A 23,521-nucleotide genomic window follows, 5' to 3' on the forward strand; every position below is an offset into this window, starting at 1 on the left:
CTTTCCTCTTTCTGTGCCAGGGTGGGGTTTATGGTAAGAGTGCATCTCAGCCTTTCCTACCTACTTCGATGAGGGTATTTTCTAATTTGCCAAAATGTATAGGAGTTGCTCAGGTAGCTTCTGGATTGTTTCAGAAGGAGTTCTTTCATGTGTAGCTGTAGATTCAGTGTGTGCATGGTAAGAGATAAGTTCAGGAGCCTCCTATATTGCCATCTTGGACACCATAAATCTTCCTCTCTTGCTGGAAATCACACACCTTCTGTCATGTGTTAAACTTGAATGGCCAGGCAGGTCCTCTCTTTCCTGTAGCTCCAACTTCTCCACCTCTTCTGGGTCATTCTCCTCAACTTATAAATATGTTCAGGCCTTTCTTTTATTTAAAAATTGCCTCTCTTCACCCTGCTGCCCTTCCCATTTCTCTTGTCTCATCCTTCTTGTATTAGTTAGGACAAGCTAGGTTATGCTGCTGTAACAAACAGCACCAAATCTAACATAACAGAGGTTTGGTTTATTTTTCCTCACTCAGGCAATGTCCACTACAGGTCAAAGTGACTTTCCAGAGCAACTGTCTTCCATGTGGTAACACAGCAAAGCAGGCTGCTTTAATCTTGTGTCTCCCCCTTCTCAGCACAAGGTCTCCTCCACTTGCTGCAGCAGGAGAAGTGATAACCTCCTTCTAACTCTAAGGGGGAAAGAAAAGTTTCAAGGAAAAAAGAACTGAAAATTCACTAGAAGATTTTCACCACACCTTCACCAACTTCCTTGACTACAGATTCAATGTCTGCTGTCTCCACTTCCTTGCTTCTGAGTTGTACCTTAACTCCTGAAAATGGCTCCTGCCCCACACTCTACAGAAAATGCTCACTCTCCCAATGAACAATTATTGTCCTGGCTTTTCCTACTTGGATCGCAGGAATTCAGCCTCCTGCAGAATCCCCTTTACTGGGCTGTATTTTAATGTCTTGCTCTGGGCTTTTCTTGACAGTCATTATAAGAAATAGCCAGAATTAATTTTCTACATTTACTATGGAGTTTTTTTTGAAGAATTAGTCTAATAAATGCCCCCCTTTTTCCTTATATAAACACTAGGTGAAAAATAATTTTCGAATTTAGTGCCAGCAAGAGTGTCTTCTCTCCTAAGAAAATATGTTCACATCTTTTACATAACATTCCGTGTTTTGTTTTTTATGCTGGCTACCAAGAAGCTTATAACCAAACCATATGATCCATTTTAATAGTAATATATATACAGACATCCAAATCAGAGGGGAAGAAGTAAAATTGTCTTTGTTTGCAGGTGATATAATCTTATATAGAGAAAATCCTAAAGACTCCATCAAAAAACTGTTAGAATGAATCAATGAATTCAGTAAAGTTTCAGGATACAAAATCAACATACAGAAATCAATTGCACTTCTAACACTAACAATGAAACATGTGAAAAAGGAAAAGAAATTTAAAAAAGCAATCCCATTCATAATAGCATCAAAAACAATAAAATGGTTAGGAATAAATTTAACCAAGGAGGTGAAAGATCTGTACACGACTCTGATGAAAGAAATTGAAGACCCAAACAAAAGGAAAGATATCCCATGTTCATGGACCAGAAAAATTAATATTGCTAAAATATCAATAGTAGCCAAAGTCATCTATAGGTTCAATGCAATACCTATCAAAATTCCAGTGGCTTTTTTTTTTTTTACAGAAATAGAAAAATCAATTCTAAAATACGTATGGGATCACAAAAGACCTCAAATAACCAAAGAAATTCTGAGAAAGAGGAACAAAGCTGTTGGCACCACATAGTCCTGATTTCAAACTATACTATAAAGCTATAGTTGTCAAAACAATATGGTACTGGCATAAAAATAGACACATAGACTAATGGAACAGAATAGAAAGCCCAGAAATAAACCCTAACAAATACAGTCAACTATTATTTGACAAAGTAGCCAAGAATACTCAATGGGGAAATGATAGTCTCTTCAATAAATGGTTTTGGGGAAACTGGATAACCATATACAGAAGAATGAAATTGGACCCCTATCTAACACCATTCACAAAAATTAACTTGAAATGGATTAAAGACTTAAACATAAGAGCTGACCCATAAAACTCCTAGAAGAAAACATAGGGGGAAATTTCCTTGACATTGGTCTTGGCAATGATTTTTTTGGATATGACACCAAAAGCACAAGCAAAAAGAGCAAAAATAAATAAGTAGGACTACATCAAGCTAAATAACTTATGCACAGCAAAAGAAACAATCAACAAAATGAAAGGCAACTTATGAAGTGGGAGAAAATATTTGTAAATCATATATCTGATATCCTAAATATATAAAGAGCTCATACAACTTAATAGGAAATAATCCAATTAAAATGGGCAGAGGAGCTGAATATAAATTTTTCTGAAGAAGATAAATGGCCAATAGGTACATGAAAAGATGCTCAGTGTTGCTAATCATCAGAGAAATGCAAATCAAAACCACGAGATATCACCTCACACCTGTTAAAATTACTGTCATCAAAAAGACAAGAGGTAACAAGTGTTGGCAAGAATGTGGAGAAAAGAAAACACTTGTGCTCTGTTGGTAGGAATGTAAATTGGTATGGCCACTATGGAAAACAGTATGGAGGTTCCTCAAAAAATTAAAAATAGGACTACCATTTGATCCAGCAATCCCACTTCTGCATATATATCCAAAGGAAATGAAAATAGGATCTCAAAGAGATATCTGCATTCCCACGTTCACTGAAGCATTATTCACAATAACCAAGATATGGAAAAGCCTAAGTGCCCATCAGCAGCTGAGTGGCTAAAAGAGATGTGGTGTACACATACACAGTGGAATATTAGTCAATCATGAGAAAGAAAGAAATCCTGCCATTTGTGACAACATGGACGAAACGAGGCAATTATGCTAAGTGAAATAAGCCAAATAGATAATATGTGTATAATATCACATATATGTGGAATCTAAAAAAGCCAAACTCAGAGACAGAGAGTAAAGTTACGAGGGGCTGAGGGGTGGGGGAATTGCAGAGATGTTGGTCAAAGAGTACAAATTTCCAGTTATAAGATAAATAAGTTCTGGGGATCTAATGTACAGCATAGTGATTATAGTTAACAGTACTGTATTATACACTTGAAAGCTGCTGAGAGAGTAGATTTTAAACGTCCTCACCACAAAAAAAGCAATGGTAATTATGTGACATAATTGGGGTGTTAGCTAAAACTATGGTAGTAACCATTTTGCAATATATGTGTATCAAATCAACATGTTGTATACCTTAAATTTACACAATGTTATATGTCAGTTAAATCTCAATAAACCTGGAGAAAACTACTAATACTAACTATTTTAGCTTACTTGCTTCCTCTTTTCCTCAGTCTCAATTTTCTCTACTTATCCTTCCAGCCTATTTGAAAGATACCTTTTCCTCTGAGATCTCAAATTTATTTTTTAAAGCATTGAGGGTATAAAAACTTCAAAAGGCCTTTTCTGACCAGACTGGAGAATCTACCTGTGGTGTTCCTAACCCTACAGCAGAGCTAGAGAGTCTCACATGATGCAGCTAAGCTACAATCAATCACAGTTCTGTTAGAGAAGATGGGAGAAGGTACTCCAGGCAGCAGAAATCCTCAGCTCTTGTCTGAATCTTCCAGATTCTCCTGCCTGAGCCCCAGGACAGACACAGGAGATTCTGAAGAGAGAACAGATTCTGTAGCTGCTGAGTCTGCAGCATCTTTCCCCCTAGCAGCACAGGACGGGGGTAAGTCACTGTATTCAGAGAACAAGTGGGACAGGAAACCAAAGGTGTGAGGAGAGAGCTTTGTCTAAGAAGAAGGCATGATGATCAAAATTTGGGTATCAGGGTGATGCTATCTTTGTAGAATTAAATGGGATGTTTTTCTAAACCAGAGGTCCCCAACCTTTTTGGCACCAGGGACCGATTTTGTGGAAGACAATTTTTCCATGGACCAGGGAGATAAGGGGATGGTTTTGGGATGATTCAAGCACATTACATTTATTGTGCACTTTATTTCTATTATTATTACATTGTAATACATAATGAAATAATTATACAACTCACCATAATGCAGACTCAGTGGGAGCCCTGAGCTTGTTTTCACTTGCCACTTACCAATAGGGTTTTGATATGATTCTGCAAGCAATTGATTTTATTATGGCCTCTGTGCAGTCAAACCTCTCTGCTAATGATAATCTGTACTTGCAGCCACTCCCCAGTGCTACCATCACTGCCTCAGCTCCACCTCAGATCATCAGGCATTAGATTCTCATAAGGAGTGCTCAACCTAGATCCCTCGCATGCACAGTTCACAGTAGGGTTCACGCTCCTATGAGAATCTAATGCTGCCGCTGATCTGACAGGAGGTGGAGCTCAGACGGTAATGCAAGTGATGGGGAGTGGTTGTAAATACAGATGAAACTTTGCTCACTCGCCCGCCACTCACCTCCTGCTGTGCGGCCTGGTTCCTAACAGGCCATGGACCAGTACCGGTCCGTGGTCCAGGGGTTGGGGGCCCCTGTTCTAAACTTTGGGATAAATGACATGTGAATTGTGCTTTAAAGTTTTGACAGAATTCACCCATGGATCTGTTCTTTGAAGTCTCTTTGACTCTTCTGATTCTTTTTCTATAATCACTCATTTTTTATTTTCCAAAGGTTTTTGAATCTCTCAGCAAACATAGTGCACAATGTTCTCTTTCATTTGAAAACAATGTCCTTTGTTCATGTAGTTATATTCCCTTTCTCAAATCTAATGTTAGATATGTCTTCCCTTATTTTCTTAGTTAACTCTATTAGAGATTTGCCTATTGTTTTTTTTTTTCAAATGAGCACATAAATTGTTTATTAATTTTATTATTTTCCAGTTTGTTGATTTCTGCATTTGTTCTTCTGGTTTTCCTTAAGTCTGTTTGTTGGCAAGTATAGGAAGATTAGCCTCCTAACTTGAAGGTGGGGTCCATTTATTTTTATTATTTTTTGTTAAATATCATTACCAATTAGTGCTATAAAATTTCCTCCAAGTATAGTTTTGGTTGTATCTCTTGGGTTTGATATATAGTTTCTTGTTATTGTAGTTTTACTTTACAAATGATTTATTTTCTAGCCATATTGCTTTGTTACTAGAAAATGTGGCCTCCAAGTTTTCTACCTTTTCAAATGTATTGTGTATTTCCTAATGATTCAGTGTGGTAGGCAGCTTCTGACAAGACTCCCAATGATCCCCATATCCTGGTATTCGTGCCCTTGTATAATCCCCTCTTCTATAGAGTAGACTGTACCTAGCGACTTGCTTCTAATGAGTAGAAAAAGTGTTGTGATGTCACTTTCAAGTTAAGATTGTAAAAGACTGTGAATTTTGTTCTCTGTCTCTCATTTGCTCACTCTTATGAAAGTCAAATGTCATGTTGTAAGACCCACATGGCAAAAAACTGAGGGCAGACTCTAGCCAACACCCAGTGAGGAACTGAATACTGCCAATTGTCACGTGAACAAGCTTAGAAGTGGATCCTTCCCAAGCTGAGACTTCATATGAGACCACAACTTCATCCAGCAGCCTTGTAAGTGACTCTGAGACAAAGGGCTCAGCTAAGCTGCACCCAGATTACTGGTCCACAGAAACTGTGATAATAAATATTGGAGGTTTTTTTTAATGTATTTGATATTTTTATTGAAGTATAGTTGCTGTACAATATTATGTAAGTTACAGGTGTACGATATAGTGAATCACAATTTTTAAAGGTTATACTCCATTAAAGTTATTATAAAATATTGGCTATATTCCCCATGTTATATAATATATCCTTATAGCTTATTTTATTTTATTTTATTTTATTTTATTTTTTTAAACCAGGAGATGACTCCCACTCTTTTTTTTTTAATTAATTAATTATTTATTTATTTATTTATTTATTTTATGGCTGTGTTGGGTCTTCCTTTCTGTGTGAGGGCTTTCTCTAGTTGCGGCAAGTGGGGGCCACTCTTCATCGCAGTGCGCGGGCCTCTCGCTATCGCAGCCTCTCTTGTTGCGGAGCACAGGCTCCAGACGCGCAGGCTCAGTAATTGTGGCTCATGAGCCTAGTTGCTCCGCGGCATGTGGGATCTTCCCAGACCAGGGCTCGAACCCGTGTCCCCTGCATTGGCAGGCAGATTCTCAACCACTGCGCCACCAGGGAAACCCCTGTAGCTTATTTTATACATAATAGTTTGTAACTCTTACTTCCCTACCCCTATATTGCCCCTCCCCCCTTCCCTCTCCCCACTGGTAACCACTAGTTTGTTCTCTATATCTGTGAGTCTGCTTATTTTTTGTTATATTTACTAGTTTGTTGTATTTTTTAGATTGCATATACAAGTGATATCTTACAGTATTTGTCTTTATCTCTCTGACTTTTTGTACTTAGCATAATACCCTCCAAATCCATCCATGTTGTTACAAATGGCAAAATTTCATTCTTTTTTATGGCTGTGTAGTATTCCAGTGTATATATATATCACTTCTTTATCCATTCATCTGTTGATGGACACAGGTTGCTTCCATATCTTGGCAATTGTAAATAATGCTGCTATGAAAATTGGGGTGCAAGCATCTTTCCAAATTAATGTTTTTGGTTGTTTCAGATATATACCCAGGAGTAGAATTGCTGGAATATGTGGTAGTTCTATTTCTAGTTTTTTGAGAAATCACTACACTGTTTTCCACAGTGGCTGCACCAATTTACATTCCCACCAACAGTGTACAAGTGTTCTCTTTTCTCCACATCCTCACCAACATTTGTTATTTGTGTTCATTTTGAGGTTAGCCATTCTGACAGGTGTGAGGTGATATCTGCTTGTGGTTTTGATTTGCATCTACCTGATGGTTGGCGATGTTGAGCATCTTTTCATGTGCCTATTGGCCATCTGCCTTTTCTCTTTGGAAAAACATCTATTCAGTTCTTCTGCCCTTTTTTTTTTTTTATTCCTAAGTATTTTATTCTTTTTTTTTTTCACACACACACACTGTATTTTATTTTTACAAGAGATAAATAGACTGACACCAAGCATTGTACATGGATGACCACAACAAAAGCAACAATGATTGCAATTACCAAACATGAAACACACTCATACTATGTCATAATATTAACATTCAGTCCAGTAATCCTCCACTGTAACAGCTCCTTCTTCTGCCCATTTTTAAATCAGGTTGTTGGTTTTTTGATGTTGAGTTGTACAAGCTGTTTATATATGTTTTATATCAATCTGTTATTAGTCCTATTATTGCAAATATCTGTTACCATTCATTAGGTTGTCTTTTTGTTTTGTTAGTGGTTTCCTTTGTTGTGCAAAAGCTTTTAAGTTTAATTAGGTCGCTATTGTTTATTTTTGCTTTTATTTCATTTGCTTTAGGAGACAGAGCCAAAAAAGTATTGCCATGACTTATTTTAAAGAGTGCTCTGCCTATGTATACTATCCGGTCTTACATATAAACCTTTAAATGTAAGACGGTTTTTTTTTTTTTTTTTTTTTTTGTATATGGTGTTAGAGAATGTTCTAATTCATTCTTTTGCATGTAGTTGTCCGGTTTCCCCAGCAACACTTATTGAAAAGACTGTCTTTCCTCCATTGTATATTCTTGCCTCCTTTGTCATAGATTAATTGACCATAAGTGTATGGGTTTATTTCTGGGCTCTCTATCCTGTTTCATTGATCTCTGTGTCTGGTTTTGTGCCTATACCATGCTGTTCTGATTACTGTAGCTTTGTAGTCCAGAAGCATGATTCCCCAAGCTCTATTCTTCTTTCTCAAGATTGTTTTGTCTATTCGGGGCCCTTTGTGTTTCCATACAAAATTTAAAATTATTTGTTCTATCAATAATTCTGTGAAAAATGCCATTGGTATGTTTTTAGGGATTGCATTGAATCTGTAGATTTCCTTGGGTAGTATGGTAATTTTCACAATATTAATTCTTTCAATACAAGAACATGGTATACCATTCCATCTATTTGTGTCATCTTTAATTTCTTTCACTAGTGTCTTATTGTTGTCTGAGTATAGGTATTTTGTCTCCTTATTCCTAGGTATTTTATTCTTTTTGATGTGATGGTAAATGGGATTATTTCCTTAATTTCTTTTTCTGCTACTATGTTGTTAGTGTAAAGAAATGCAATAGATTTCTGTATATTAATTTTGTATCCTGCAACTCTACTGAATTCATTGATGAGGGCTAGTTGTTTTCTGGTAGTGTCTTTAGGATTTTCTATGCATAGTATCATGTCACCTGTAAACAGTGACAGTTTTACTTCTTCCTTTCCAATTTGGATTCCTTTTATTTATTTTTCTTGTCAGATTGCTGTGGCTATGACTTCCAAATCAATGTTGAATAAAAGTGGCAAGAGTGGGCATCCTTGTCTTTTTCCTGATCTTAAAGGAAATGCTTTCAGCATTTCACCATTGAGTATGTTAGCAGTGGGTTTGTCATATATAGCCTTTATGACTTTCCCTCTATGCCTGCATTTTGGAGAGTTTTTATTATAAATTGATGTTGAATTTTATCAAAAGCTTTTTCTGCATCTATTGAGATGATCATATGGTTTTTATTCTTCAGTTTGTTAATGCAGTGTATCCCATTGATTTTGAAAAATCCTTGCATCCCTGGGATAAATCTCACTTGATCCTAGTGTATGATTCTTTTAATATACTGTTGGATTTCGTTTGCTGGTACTTTGTAGAGGACTTTTGCATCCATGTTCATCAGTGACATTGGCCTGTATTTTTCTTTTTTTGTGATATCTTTGTCTGGTTTTTGTATCAGAGTGATGTTGGCCTCATAAAATGAGTTTGAAAGTGTTCCTTCCTCTGCAATTTTTTGGAATAGTTTGAGAAGGATAGGTGTTAACTCTTCTCTAAATGTTTGGTAGAATTCATCTGTGAAGCCATCTGGTCCTGGGCTTGTTTTTTGGGAGTTTTTAAATTACTGATTTAATTTCTGTACTGGTAATTGGACTGTTCAGACTTTCTATTTCTTCCTGGTTCAGTCTTGGGAAATTGTACATTTATAAGAATTTGTCCATTTCTTCTAGATTGTCCATTTTATTGGCATATAGTTGTTCATAGTAGTCTCTTATGATCCTTTGTATTTCTGTGGTGTCAGTTGTAACTTCTTTTACATTTCTGATTTGATTGGTTTGGTCCTCTCCCTTTGTTCCTTGATGAATCTGGCTAAATGTTTATCAATTTTGTTTATCTTTTCAAAGAACCAGCTTTTAATTTCATTGATCTTTTCTATTGTTATATTAGTCTCTATTTCATTTATTTCTGCTCTGACCTTTATGATTTCTTTCCTTCTACTCACTTTGGGTTTTGCTTGTTCTTCTTTCTCTTCCTTTAGTTGTAATGTTAGGTTGGTTACCTGAGATTTTTCTTGTTTCCTAAGGTAAGCCTGTATTGCTATAAACTCCCTCTTAGAATTTCTTTTGCTGTGTCCCATAGACTTTGGACCATCATGTTTTCATTTTCATTTCTCTCTAGGCATTTTTTAACTTACTCTTTGATTTCTTCAGTGATCCATTGGTTGTTCACTAACATATTGTTTAGCCTCCACGTGTTTGTGGTTTTTGCAGGGTTTTTTTGCTTGTAGTTGATTTCTAGTCTCATGGCATTATTGTCAGAAAAGACGCTTGATATGATTTCAATTTTCTTACATTTATTGAGGCTTGTTTTGTGACCTAGAATGTGATCTAAGATGGAGAATGGTCCATGTGCATTTGAAAAGAATGTGTATTCTGCTGCTTTTGGATGGGATACTCTTTATCTATCAATTAAGTTCATCTGATCTAATGTATTATTTAAGGCAAGTGTTTCCTTACTCATTTTCTGTCTGGATGATCTGTCCATTGATGTAAGTGAGGTGTTAAAATCCCCCACTATTATAGTGCTACTGTCAATTTCTCCTTCTGTTTATTAACCTTTGTCTTACATATTTAGGTGCTCTAATGTTTGTTACATATATATTTACAATTGTTGTATTTGCTTCTAGGATTGATCCCTTGATCACTATGTAGTGTCCTTCTTTGTCTCTTATAACAGTCTTTATTTTAAAGTCTATTTTGTCTGATATAAGTATTGCTACTCCAGGCTTCTTCTGATTTCAGTTTGTGTGGAATACTTTTTTCCATCCTCTCACTTTCACTCTGTGTGTGTGTGTCTAGATCTGAAGTGAGTCTCTTGTAGGCAGCATATATATGGGTCTTGTTTATATATCCATCCAGCCATTCTATGTCTTTTGGTTGGAGCATTTAGTTCATTTACATTTAAAGTAATAATTGACATTTATGTTCTTATTGCCATTTTGTTATTGTTTGGGTATTTATTTATTCATTTATTTTTGGCTTCATTGGGTCTTCATTGCTGCACGTGGGCTTTCTCTAGTTGTGGCGAGCAGGGGCTACTCTTTGCTGCAGTGCACAGGCTTCTCATTGCAGTGGCTTCTTTTTGTTGCAGAAAAGGGGCTCTAGGCACATGGGCTTCAGTAGTTGTGGCATGCAGGCTCAATAGTTGTGGCTCGTGGGCTCTAGAGTGCAGGCTCAGTAGTTGTGGCACATGGGCTTAGTTGCTCTGCAGCATGTGGGATATTACTGGACCAGGGCTCAAACCCATGTCCCCTGCATTGGCAGGTGGATTCTTAACTACTGTACCACCTGGGAAGTCCCTGGGGGTTGTTTTTTGTAGGTCTTTTTTTCCTTTTTTCTTCTCTTGTTCTCTTCTCTTGTGATTTGATGACTATCTTTATAGTTATGTTTGGATTCCTTTTTCTTTTTTGTGTGTATATCTATTATAGATTTTTGGTTTGTGGTTACCATGAGGTTTTTGTATAGAAGTCTATATATATACATAATTGTTTTAAGTTGCTGATCTCTTAATATCAAATGCATTTTTAAAACCTGCATTTACTCTCCTCCCCTCACAATGACTGTTTTTGTTATCATATTTTACATCTAATTGTTTTGTATATCCCTTGACTGCTTATTGTAGATATAGATTATTTTTACTACTTTTGTCTTTTTTGTGTGTGTGTGGATGGATGATTTTCTACCTTTAATATATGTTTGTTTTTATTGGTGAGCTTTTTTATTTCATAATTTTCTTATTTCTAGTGTGGCCTTTTCTTTTTTGCCTGGAGAATTTCATTTAACATTTGTTGAAAAGCTGGTTTGGTGGTGCTGAACTCTTTTAGCTTTTGCTTGTCTGTAAATCTACTGATTTCTCCATCAAATCTGAAGGAGAGCCTTGCTAGGTACAGTATTCCTGGTTACAGGTTTTTCCCCTTTTATTACTTTAAATATATTGTGCCACTCCCCTTTGGCCTCCAGAGTTTCTGCTGAAAAAATCATCTGATAGCCTTATGGGAATTCCCTTGTATGTTATTTTTTGCTTTTACCATGTTGCTTTTAATATTCTCTCTTTATCTTTAGTATTTGTCATTTTGATTACAATGTGTCTTGGTGTGATCCTCTCTGGGTTAATCCTGTATGGGACTCTCTGAGCTTCCTGGACTTGAGTGACTATTTCCTTTCCCAGGTTAGGGAAGTTTTCAGCTATTATGTCTTCAAATATGTTCTCAGACCCTTTCTCTCTTCTCCTTCTGTGACCCCTATAATGTGAATATTAGTGCACTTGATCTTGTCCCAGAAGTTTCTTAAACAATCTTCATTTCTTTTCTTTCTTTTTTCTTTTTTGTGTTCAGCATCAGTGATTTCTACTACTCTGTCTTCCAGCTCACTGATCCATTCCTTTGTATCATTTAGTCTATTATTGATTCCTTCTAGAGTACTTTTCATTTCAGTTATTGTATTCCTCATCTCTGTTTGGTAGTTCTGTATATTTTCTAACTCTTTATTAAAAACTTCTAGTTTCTCACTCTGTGCATCCCTTCTTCTCCAGAGTTCTTTGATCATCTTTATGATCATTACTCTAAACTCTTTCTCAGTAGAATGCCTATCTCCACTTCACTTAGTTTTTCTTCTGGGGTTTTATCTTTTTCCTTCATCTGGAACATGTTCCTCTGCTGCCTCATTTTGTCTATGTTGCTATTTGTATTTTTATATATGTGATAATTTATTTACATTTCTTAACCCTGCAGAAGTGGCCTGCTATAAGAGATATCTTATGTGTTCCAGTAGTGCACTCCCCTCTTGTCACCCAAGCTATATGCTCTAGGGGTTCCCACATGAAGGCTGCATATGTCCTTCTTTTGTGGTGGACTGACTATGTGGGTGGTCTAGTAGGCTTGTTTGGCCTCTAGCCCAGTTGGTTGCCAGGCCTTGCCTTATGCAGATGGTACTGGCCTCTGGTAAGTGGGAACTGGCCATGAAGCAGTTGGCTGCAAAGCCCTAGGGGGCCCTGGGCTAGTGCTGCCTCACTGGTGGGCAGAGTGAGGGGCCAGAAGACTCTGGGGCTGTTGCTCACCCACTGGTGGATGAAGCCAGGTCCTGGGATTATTGCCAGACTACTGGCAGGCAGAGCTGAGCCCCAAATTCTTGCTGCAGGGCCCAGGGATCCCAGAGCTAGTGTCAGATCACTGGTGAGGGGCAGGGATACCAGTTCCCTACACAGTTGGGTACGGGGTACAGAGCGTCCTGAAGCTTTTGTTGGTCTGCTAGTGGACAGGGCTTTGGCCCAGCTGGTCCCAGGGTAGGATCTGGCCTGCTGTGCAGGCTGTGTCCACAAGTTGTGAGATTATGATTTTCTTGCATCTGGTGTCTGTCCCCTGGTGGGTGAGGATGGCCTAGAGGCCAGTGCAGGCTTCCTGGAGGGCAAGGCCAATGCCTGTACACTGGAAGATGGAGCTGAGTCTTGGCCCTCTGGTTGGCAAGGCTGTGTCTAGAGGCATGTCTGTAGGTAGCTGTGGGCTCAGAAAGTTTTTAGGCAGCCTCTCTGCTGATGGGTGGGGTTGTGTACCCCTCAGTTAGTTGTTTGACCTGTCGTGTCCCAAGGATCCCAAGATGGTGGCCACTAGTAGCAGTGTTCGCGTGGTAGAAGGAACTCCCATGTATGGCTGGGCTAATGTCTATGTCCCCAGGGTGAGCCACAGCCACCCCGAACCTCTCCAGGAGATTCTCCAAGACCAGCAGGTAGGTCTGGCCCAGGCTCCTATCAAATTACCGTTTTTGTCCTGGGTGCTGGAGCATGTGAGATTTTGTGTGTACTCTTTAAGAGTGAGGTCTCTATTTCCCTCAGTCTTGTGGGGCTCCTGAAATTAAACCTTGCTGACCTTCAAATCCAAATGCTTTGGAGGCTCGTCTGGAGGCTGGGGAGCCCAATGTGGGGCTCAGAACTCTCACTTCTGTGGGAGAACCGCTGCAATATATTTATTTTCCGGTTTGTCAGTTGCCCACCTGCATGTATGGGACTTGATTATATTGCGAGTCTGCCCCTCCTAACTGCCTCATTGTGGTTCCTTCTTGATGTCTTTAGTTGTAGAAGACCTTATCTGGTAGGTTCTGCTCTTTTACATCAATGGTTGTTCTGTAGATAGTTGTGATTTTGGTGTGCTCATGAGAGGAGGTTAGCTCAATGTTTTCCTACTCCACCATCTTGGCTGATCTCCATAAATATTGTTATTTTAACCCCCTAAGTCTTGTGGTAATTTCTTACACTTCAACAGGTAGCTAGCTAATATATTCACATTGATCAATGTGTGTATATTTCATAATCTTTTTCTTTGGAGAAATGTTTTCTCTGTTCAATATATATATATTATATATATATATAAAATAAAGTTTATTCATTTTTTACAAGTTTTTCTCTCAGCATTTGACATCAATGATTACTCCTCCTTGGGAGTTCCCTTGACACCACTCTTTGCTGATTCTTCTGACTTTTTTCTTAGTAGGAGTGATCTAATTCAAGCCAAATATAACCTTCTCCAGAACTTTTCTGCAAAATTTACAATTAAAGGGAAAATAAAGAACTTTCTATTGGAGTTGATAGAGTTTCCAGTGGTTATCTTGCTGCTTCATGCAGAGAGGTTGTAAGAAAATAAAGCCAAGCATATGAGGTCAGAGAGATAAGTGCCTGAGGCCTGAGGACACTGTTTGAGCCCCTAGGTCCAGCCATGCTTGCATTCCTTAGACTTCCCAGATCCACACATAGAATTTTTGCCTAAACTAATTCAAGCTGGACTTCTCCCTCTTGCAACTAAACATCCTATTTAATATCACTCCCAGTATTATCTCTTATCTCAGCATTTTCCTGGAGTTTCCCACATCTCCTACTTCATACTGATTAAATCTACCTGGATTCCTTCACACACTAAACACATCCAAATAGTCATCTTTTCTATCAGTCCTTCTCATTTCTTCAGGATCTCTGTTTCTTTAGAGGTGCCACCAACCTCTGAGTTACTTAAATTTAAAACCCCAAATTTTCTTCAATACACCTTCTTCTCTCTTCATATTCTGTTGTTATCAAGTCGTCTATCCTTCCCTAATCATGGAACCTACCTGGCTCAGATCTTCCTCTTCTCCACCTAGACTATGTCAGCAGCCTCCTCCCTGGTCTCTTTGACTCCCATCTCATGCCCTTGCAACTCACCTTGCACAGGTGACCAGGTGACTTTTCCTAAATTTCAGCTCTGATAACATCACTCCACTGACCAAAACCTGCACTGGCTTCTCATTGCCCACAGAATAAATCTGGCATTAGGAGCCCTCTGGTCATATGGGAACTGACACTTAACTGAACACTTCCTGCTGCCATGTCTGGCCTGAGCCCTCTACCTACCTTACCTATTGAGTCTTCATAAAACCCTAAGAGTCTCTATCATTATGTCCATTTTACAGAAGGTAAATAACTCCAGAGGTCTCAGAGCTGGTAAATGGTATAGTGTTTGACCTGATTTTTACTCACTGTACCCTATTATACTGCATAACATACCCTTATAGAAATATCTCCTTAGCTGTCACTTTACTAAAGATTATGTTTCAGTAAAACTGTTGTGTGACCCTCTCCAGTTCCCTCCTCCAGCTTCCCACCTCTATGTTTTACTTGTGCAGTCCCCTTGCCCAGGACGTTCTGGCCTATTATCACCAACCTTCAAGACCTAGCTGATGCCTCTTCTCCCAGGAAGCATTCCCTGAAAATCCCAGTTAAAAGTAAGCTCTTCCCTCCATGAAATGCATTATTTAATTTGTTTTTTAAAAATTCTGGGTAATTAACTCATGACAAGGTATAAAATACAAAACATACATTTAGAATGATTTGGAGTAAACCAAAATAGTCTTTGCATCCTGTTAACTAGTTTCCCTCCCCAGAGGCAATCAGTCCTCACAATCTCTTAAATACCATTTTAGAGATATTCTGTGCATTTATAAGCAAACATATGTTTTTGTCTTTTTTTTTTTTTTTACGAATAATGTAGCAACGTAGCATACCATAGACATTGTTCTGAATGCTGCTTTTTTCACTTCATTTATTGGAGACTGCTTCATATCAGATATGTTAAGCTGCCTCATGTCTGTCTGTCTGTCTGTCAGTCTCTCTTTCTTATAAAGAACTGCACTATCTATCCATCAGCCTTTTGAATTGAATTGGGCTTTATTCATATACATTTCAAATTCCTTGAGGATAGTAATAGTTCTTTTAATTCCTTTATAACATAGCCCCTGGCATGGCTGGTCGACAAGTTGTGGGGTTTTCTTTGTTACTGTTTTTCTTTTAGAAGATTTTTAGATTTACAGAAAGGTTGAAAAGGGTACGGAGTTCCCATATACTCTTCCTTTGTGCCTTTTTAACAACTGATAATACTCCTCACGTGGATGTTCCACAATTAATTAAACCAATCCCTACTGATCGTTATTTAGGTTATTTACAATCATTTACAATGACAAAATGTTGCAATTAACACTCTTAAACATGAGTCATCTTGTACATTTGCAGGTATATCTGTAAGATAAGTTCATAAAGGTAGATTTGCTGGATCAAAGGGTTGTGTAACTGTTTGCAGGATGTTGCTACTGTTCTTCAGAAAAGTTGTACCCACTTACACCCCCATTAATAAGAGTGTGACAGAGACTGTTTCTTCCCACCCTCACTACTTCACCACATTTTCCAACTTTATTATCTTTGCCAGTCTGACAGGCAGTGGTTGTAGCTCATTGTAGTTTAATTTGCATTTCATTTTTATAAATGAAGTTGAATATCTTTTCATTTATTTAAAAATTATTTGTATTTTCTCTTCTGTGCATTTTCTATTCACATCATTTGCCCATTTTTCTATTGGTCTGTGGGTCTTTTTCTTATGGCTTTGTAAGGGTTCTTAAATATTAAGAGGCTTTTATTTATGATATAATTTGTAATTTTCTTAATTTATATCCAGACTTTGCTTATGATGTTTCTTTCCATACTGAGCTTTTTAAAAAAAATTATGTACCTAAATTTATATGTTTCTTATGGATTCTGGGTTTGCAGTTATACTGAGAAAGAACTTCCCTACTCTGAAAAATGAAAAAACAAAATCTCTCATGGTCTCCTACAATAGTTTTATATTTAAACATTTGATCCATTTGGAAATTTATTTTAATGCAAAACATGAAGTATAGATCCAAGTTAATTTTTTCCAGACAACTAATGATTGTACCAATTCTATTTATTAAATAATCCATATTTGTATCACTTATTTGAAATGCCTTTAATTTGCTGGTGTATTCTTTTGGCTAATACTTCATTTTGGATTTCTATGCATTGATAATCAAAAGTGAAACGGGTTTGCAGTTTTCTTTTTTGTGTGTGCTTTTTTGGGTTTTGGTATCAATGTTATGTGTCATAAAAAGAATTTCCCTCTGCTCTGGAATAACAACTAGCATTATTGCTGTCTATCCTTTTAGATTTTCATGGAATTCTCCTGTGAAACCATCTGAGTCTCCTGATATTTTTAGTAGCTGTTTGACAATATTTTCTCTCTGTTCTTTATTAATTTTTCTGTTTACATGTTCTGTTTGGGGGTAAGTTTGGGTAATTTATACTCTCTTATAAAGTAATCTATTTCATCCAGATTTTCAAAATGATTTGCCTAGAGTGGAACAAAGTAACATCATACAACCCTCTTAGTTTGCTCTGTATCTGAGAATATTACCCTCTTATCAAGAAATAAGTTAATAAATAAATACATTAAAGATTTTCTAATCTTTAGATTAGAAAAATAATAAAAATTAATAAATCTGAGAACTGCTTCTTTAAGGTAAAAAAAGATGAACTATTAGCCAACCTGATCAACCACTAATCTTTTTACTATCTCCATAGTTTTGCTCTTTCCAGAATGTCATGTAGTTAGAATCATTTGGTTATGTAGCCTTTACAGGTTGACTTCTTTCACTTAGTGAGATGCATTTAAGATTTATGTGTCTTTTAGTGACTTGATATCTCATTTCTTTTTAGCACTGAATAATATTCTATTGTGTGGATGTACCACAGTTTATCCATTCACCTACTGGAGGACATCTTTGTTGTTTCCATGTTTTAGTAATTATGAATAAAACTGCTATAAACTTTTGTTTGCAGATCTTCATGTGGACGTCTTAGTCAGCTAGGGCTGCTGTAACAAGATACCATAGACTGGGTGGTTTAAAAAACAGACATTGATTTCTCACAGTTCTGGAGGCTGGAATTCCACGATCAGGGTGCTAGCATGGTCAGGTTCTGGTGAAAGCCCCCTTCCTGGCTTGTAGACAGCTGCCTTCTTCCTGAATCCTCACCAGTGGAGATCTGGTTTCTTCTTAAAAGGGCACTAACCCCATCATGAGGACCCCACCATCATGACCACATCTAAAACTAATTACCTCCCAAAAGTCCCATCTCAAAATACTGTCACATTGGGGATTAGGGATTCAATACATGAATTTTGAAAGGACACAAACATTCAGTTTTAACAGTAGACATCTGCTTTCAACTTATGTGGGTAAGTAGAAAGTAGTGTCATGCTGGTAAGAGTGTATTAGCCTGGTAAGAAACCCCCAAACTGTCTTCCAAGGTGGCTGTACCACTTTCCATTCCCACCAGCAATGAATGAGAGCCCCTGTTACACCACATCCTCACCAGCATGTGGTGTTGTCATTGTTCTGGAGTTTGGTCATTCTAACTGGTATGTAGTGGTATCTCATTGTTGCTTCAATTTGCTTTTCCCTAATGGCATATGGTGTGGAACATTTTTTCATATGCTTATTTACCATCTGTATATCTTTTTTTTTTGGTGAAGTGTCTGTTTAGGTCTTTTGCCCACTTTTTAATCAAGTTGTTTGTTTCCTTATCATTGAGTTTTAAGAGTTCTTTGCATACTTTGGATAGCAGTCCTTTATGAGATATAATTTTTGCAAATATTTTTTCCCAGTCGATGTCTTGTCTTCTCATTCTCTTGTATCTTTCACGGAGTGGAAGTTTCTAACTCACAGAGTTGTCCACATTTAAGCCTTCAGCAATCGTTGATTATAGTTCAGGTTTTCCTAACTTGGTACTGGTTCCCATGGAGGGTTCTGCTCTAGTAAATTGTGATTCTCTGTCTCTTCAGTTTTGGGGGCAGTGGTTTGCCCTGTGATCTCCCTTCTCTGACTGATCTAAGAAGAGTTGTTGATTTTTCAGTTTGTTCAGATTTTTACTTGTTATTAGGATCGATTGGCAAGTTCCAAGCTCTTACATGCTGGACCAGGACCCAGAAGAACAAAATTTGGTTTTATTTTTAAAAATTTAAATAATAGGGATTTTTGCTTCTAGTTTTATCCATTTTTATTTGTATTGCATTGAGATCAAAGAAAGTCTATAGTAGTTCTACTTCCTGGAACTTACTGAGCTTGCCCTTGTGGGCAGCAATAAGGTTTGATCATAGCCATCATATTTTATGTTGATTTTTGTTTCAGCACAGTCTGGAGGAAGGCCTGAGTCAAGGTGGTGGGGAAATGTAAGGAGAGGTCTGGGTATAGTAACAATTCTGTTCTATTTAGCTGCGGAGCAGACAGTGCCACTTATAAGTTTTGTTTGCCCTGAGCCCTTTCTCTTTCTCTTTCTCTTTCTCTTTTCTTCTGCTAATAGAACCCTTCCTTAAAAATGGGAGCCCGTGGAATTCCCTGGTGGCACAGTGGTTAAGAATCCACTTGCCAATACAGGGACATGGGTTTGAGCCCTGGTCCGGGAAGATCCCACATGCCACTGAGAAACTAAGCCCGTGCGCCACAACTACCGAGCCTGCACTCTAAAGCCCGTGAGCCATAACTACTGAGCCCATGTGCCACAACTACTGAAACCCACGCACCTAGAGCCCATGCTCCACAACAAGGGAAGCCACCACAATGAGAAGCCCATGAACCACAACAAAGAGTAGCCCCTGCTCGCCACAGCTAGAGAAAGCCCACACACAGCAAAAAAGACCCAACACAGCCAAAAATTTTAAAATAACATAAAATAAATAAATTTTTTTAAAAATGTAGCTTCATCCACCAGAGGGCAGACAGCAGAAGCAAGAAGAACAACAATCCTGCAGCCTGTGGAATGAAAACCACATTCACAGAAAGACAGACAAAATGAAAAGGCAGAGGACTATGTAACAGATGAAGCAATAAGATAAAACCCCAGAAAAACAACTAAATGAAGTGGAGATAGGCAACCTTCCAGAAAAGTAATTCAGAATAATGATAGTGAAGATGATCCAGAACCTTGGAAAAAGAATGGAGGTAAAGATTGAGAAGATGCAAGAAATGTTTAACAAAAACCTAGAAGAATTAAAGTACAAACACCTAGAAGAATTAAAGAACAAACAAATAGAGATCAACAATACAATATCTGAAATGAAAAATACACTAGAAGGAAACAATAGCAGAATAACTGAGGCAGAAGAAAGGATAAGTGACATGGAAGACAGGATGGTGGAATTCACTGCTGTCATAAAGAACAGAATAAAGATAAAAGAATGAAAACAAATGAAGACAGCCTAAGAGACCTCTGGGACAACATTAAATGCACCAACATTCGCATTATAACGGTCCCAGAAGGCAAAGAGAGAGAGAAAGGACCCAAGAAAATATTTGAAGAGATTATAGTCAAAACCTTCCCTAACATGGGAAGGGAAACAGCCACCCAAGTCCAGGAAGTGCAGAGAGTCCCAGGCAGGATAAACCCAAGGAGAAACATGCCAAGACACAGAGTAATCAAACTGACAAAAATTAAAGACAAAGAAAAATTATTAAAAGCAACAAGGGAAAAACGACAAATAACATACAAGGGAACTCCCATAAGGTTAACAGCTGATTTCTCATCAGAAACTCTACAAGCCAGAAGGGAGTGGCACGATATATTTAAAGTGATGAAAGGGAAGAACCTACAACCAAGATTACTCTACCCGGCAAGAATCTCATTCAGATTCAACAGAGGAATCAAAAGCTTTACAGACAAGCAAAAGCTAAGAGAATTCAGAACCACCAAACCAGCTCTACAACAAATGCTAAAGGAACTTCTCTAAGTGTGAAACACAAGAGAAGAAAAGAACCTACAAAAACAAACCCAAAACAGTTAAGAAAATGGTAATAGGAACATACATATTGATAATTACCTTAAATGGGAATGGATTAAATGCTCCAAACAAAAGACACAGGCTCACTGAATGGATACAAAAACAAGACCCATATACATGCGGTCTACCAGAGACCCACTTCAGACCAAGGGACACATACAGACTGAAAGTGAGGGGCTGGAAAAGGATTTTCCACACAAATGGAAATCAAAAGAAAGCTGGAGTAGCAATATTCATATCAAATAAAATGGACTTTAAAATAAAGAATGTGGGCTTCCCTGGTGGTGCAGTGGTTGAGAATCTGCCTGCCAGTGCAGGGGACATGGGTTCGAGCCCTGGTCTGGGAAGATCCCACATGCTGTGGAGCAACTAGGCCCGTGAGCCACAATTACTGAGCCTGCGCATCGGGAGCCTGTGCTCCGCAACAAGAGAGGCCGTGATAGTGAGAGGCCTGCGCACCGCGATGAAGAGAAAAGTGGCCCCCATTTGCCGCAATTAGAGAAAGCCTTCGCACAGAAACGAAGACCCAACACAGCCATTAATTAATTAATTAATTAATTAATTTTTTGAAAAGTATGAAAAAGCACAAAATGAAATATTTTTAAAAATAATAATAATAAAATAAAATAAAGAATGTTACAAGAGATAAAGAAGGACACTACATAATGATCAAGGGATCAATCTGAGAAGAAGATATAACAATTATAAATATGTATGCACCCAACATAGGAGCACCTCAATACATAAAGCAAATGCTAACAGCTATAAAAGAGGAAATCAACAGTAACACAATAATAGTGGGGGACTTTAACACCTCACTTAAACCAGTGGACAGATCATGCAGACAGAAAATTAATAAGGAAACACAAGCTTTAAAGGACACAGTAGACCAGATACATTTAATTGATATTTATAGAACATTCCATCCAAAAACAGCAAATTACACTTTCTTCTCAAGAGCACACAGAACATTCTCCAGGATAGATCACATCTTGGGTCACAAATCAAGTCTCGGTAAATTTAAGAAAATTGAAATCATTTCAAGCATCGTTTCTGACCACAATGCTATAAGATTAGAAATAAATTACAGGAAAAAATGTTAAAAACACAGATACATGGAGGTTAAACAATACATTACTAAATAACCAACAGGTCACTGAAGAAATCAAAGAGGAAATCAAAAAATACCTAGAGACAAATGACAACAAAAACAAGATGATCCAAAACTTTTGGGATGCAGCCTAAGCAGTTCTAAGAGGGAAGTTTATAGCAATACAATCCTACCTCAAGAAACAAGAAAAATCTCAAATAAACAATCTAACGTTACACCTAAAGGAACTAGAGAAAGAAGAACAAACAAAACCCAAAGTTAATAGAAGGAAAGAAATCATAAAGATCAGAGCAGAGATAAATGAAATGGAAACAAAGAAAACAAGAGCAAAGATCAATAAAACTAAAAGCTGGTTCTTTGAGAAGATAAAATTGATAAACTTTTAGCCAGACTCATCAAGGAAAAGAGGGAGGGGACTCAAATAAATAAAATTAGAAATGAAAAAGGAGAAGTTACAACAGACACCACAGAAATACAAAGCATCCTAAGAGACTACTACAAGCAACTCTATGCCAATAAAATGGACAACCTGGAAGAAATGGACAAATTATAGAAAGGTATAACCTTCCAAGACTGAACCAGGAAGAAATAGAAAATAGGAACAGACCAATAACAAGTGATGAAATTGAAACTGTGATTAAAAAATCTTCCAACAAACAGAAGTCCAGGACCAAATGGCTTCACAGGTGAATTCTATCAAACATTTAGAGAAGAGCTAACACCCTCCTTCTCAAACTGTTGCAAAAAATTGCAGAGGAAGGAACACTCCCAAACTCGTTCTACAAGGGCACCATCACCGTTATACCAAAACCAGACAAGATACTACAAAAAAAGAAAATCACAGACCAATATCATTGATGAATATAGATACAAAAATCCTCAACAAAACACTAGCAAACAGAATTCAGCAACACATTAAAAGGATCATACACCATGATCAAGTGGGATTTATCCCAGGGACGCAAGGATTCTTCAGTATACGAAATCAATCAATGTGGTACACCATATTAACAAATTGAAGAATAAAAACCATATGATCATCTCAATAGATGCAGAAAAAGCTTTTGACAAAATTCAACACCTATTTATGATAAAAACTTTCTGGAAAGTGGGGATAGAGGGAACCTACCTCAACATAATAAAGGCCATATACAACAAACCCACAGCAAATATCATTCTCAATGGTGAAAAACTGAAAGCATTTCTTCTAAGATCAGGAACAAGACAAAGATGTCCACTATTGCCACTATTATCCAACATAGTTTTGGAAGTCCTAGCCATCACAATCAGAGAAGAAAAAGAAATAAATGGAATCCAAATTGGAAAAGAAGAAGTAAAACTGTCACTGTTTGCAGGTGACATGATAATCCTAAAGATGCCACTAGAAAACTACCAGAGCTAATGGATGAATTTGGTAAGGCTGCAGGATACAAAATTAATGCACAGAAATCTCTTGCATTCCTATACACTAACAATGAAAGATCAGAAAGAGAAATTAAGGAAACAATCCCATTCACCATTGCAACAAAAAGAATAAAATACCCAGGAATAAACCTACCTAAAGAGGTAAAAGACCTGTACTCAGAAAACTATAAGACACTGATGAAAGAAATCAAAGACGACACAAACAGATGGAGAGATATACCATGTTCTTGGATTGGAAGAATCAATATTGTGAAAATGAATATACTACCCAAATCAATCTACAGATTCAATGAAGCCCTATCAAATTACCAATGGCATTTTTTACAGAACTAGAACAAAAAAATCTTAAAATTTGTATGGAGACACAAAAGACCCTGAATAATATAAGCAATCTTGAGGGAAAAAACGGAGTTGGAGG

At 37.4% G+C, this 23,521-nt stretch overlaps 1 long non-coding RNA gene across 2 annotated transcripts in view; it reads left to right on the top strand.

Moving 5' to 3' along the window:
• The window catches only part of LOC309659222, a 75,955-nt gene that overhangs the window by 31,468 nt on the left and 20,966 nt on the right, over positions 1-23,521 (top strand). The window contains exon 3 of one of the 2 annotated variants that reach the window (XR_014262676.1): positions 629-5,592. This is a non-coding gene — a long non-coding RNA (uncharacterized lncRNA). The remainder of the gene's footprint in view (positions 1-628; positions 5,593-23,521) is intronic. The other variant, XR_014262677.1, reaches the window with a different exon arrangement.

Source organism: Balaenoptera physalus, assembly GCF_965194825.1.
Source record: "Balaenoptera physalus genome assembly, chromosome: 4".
NCBI lineage: Eukaryota > Metazoa > Chordata > Mammalia > Artiodactyla > Balaenopteridae > Balaenoptera > Balaenoptera physalus.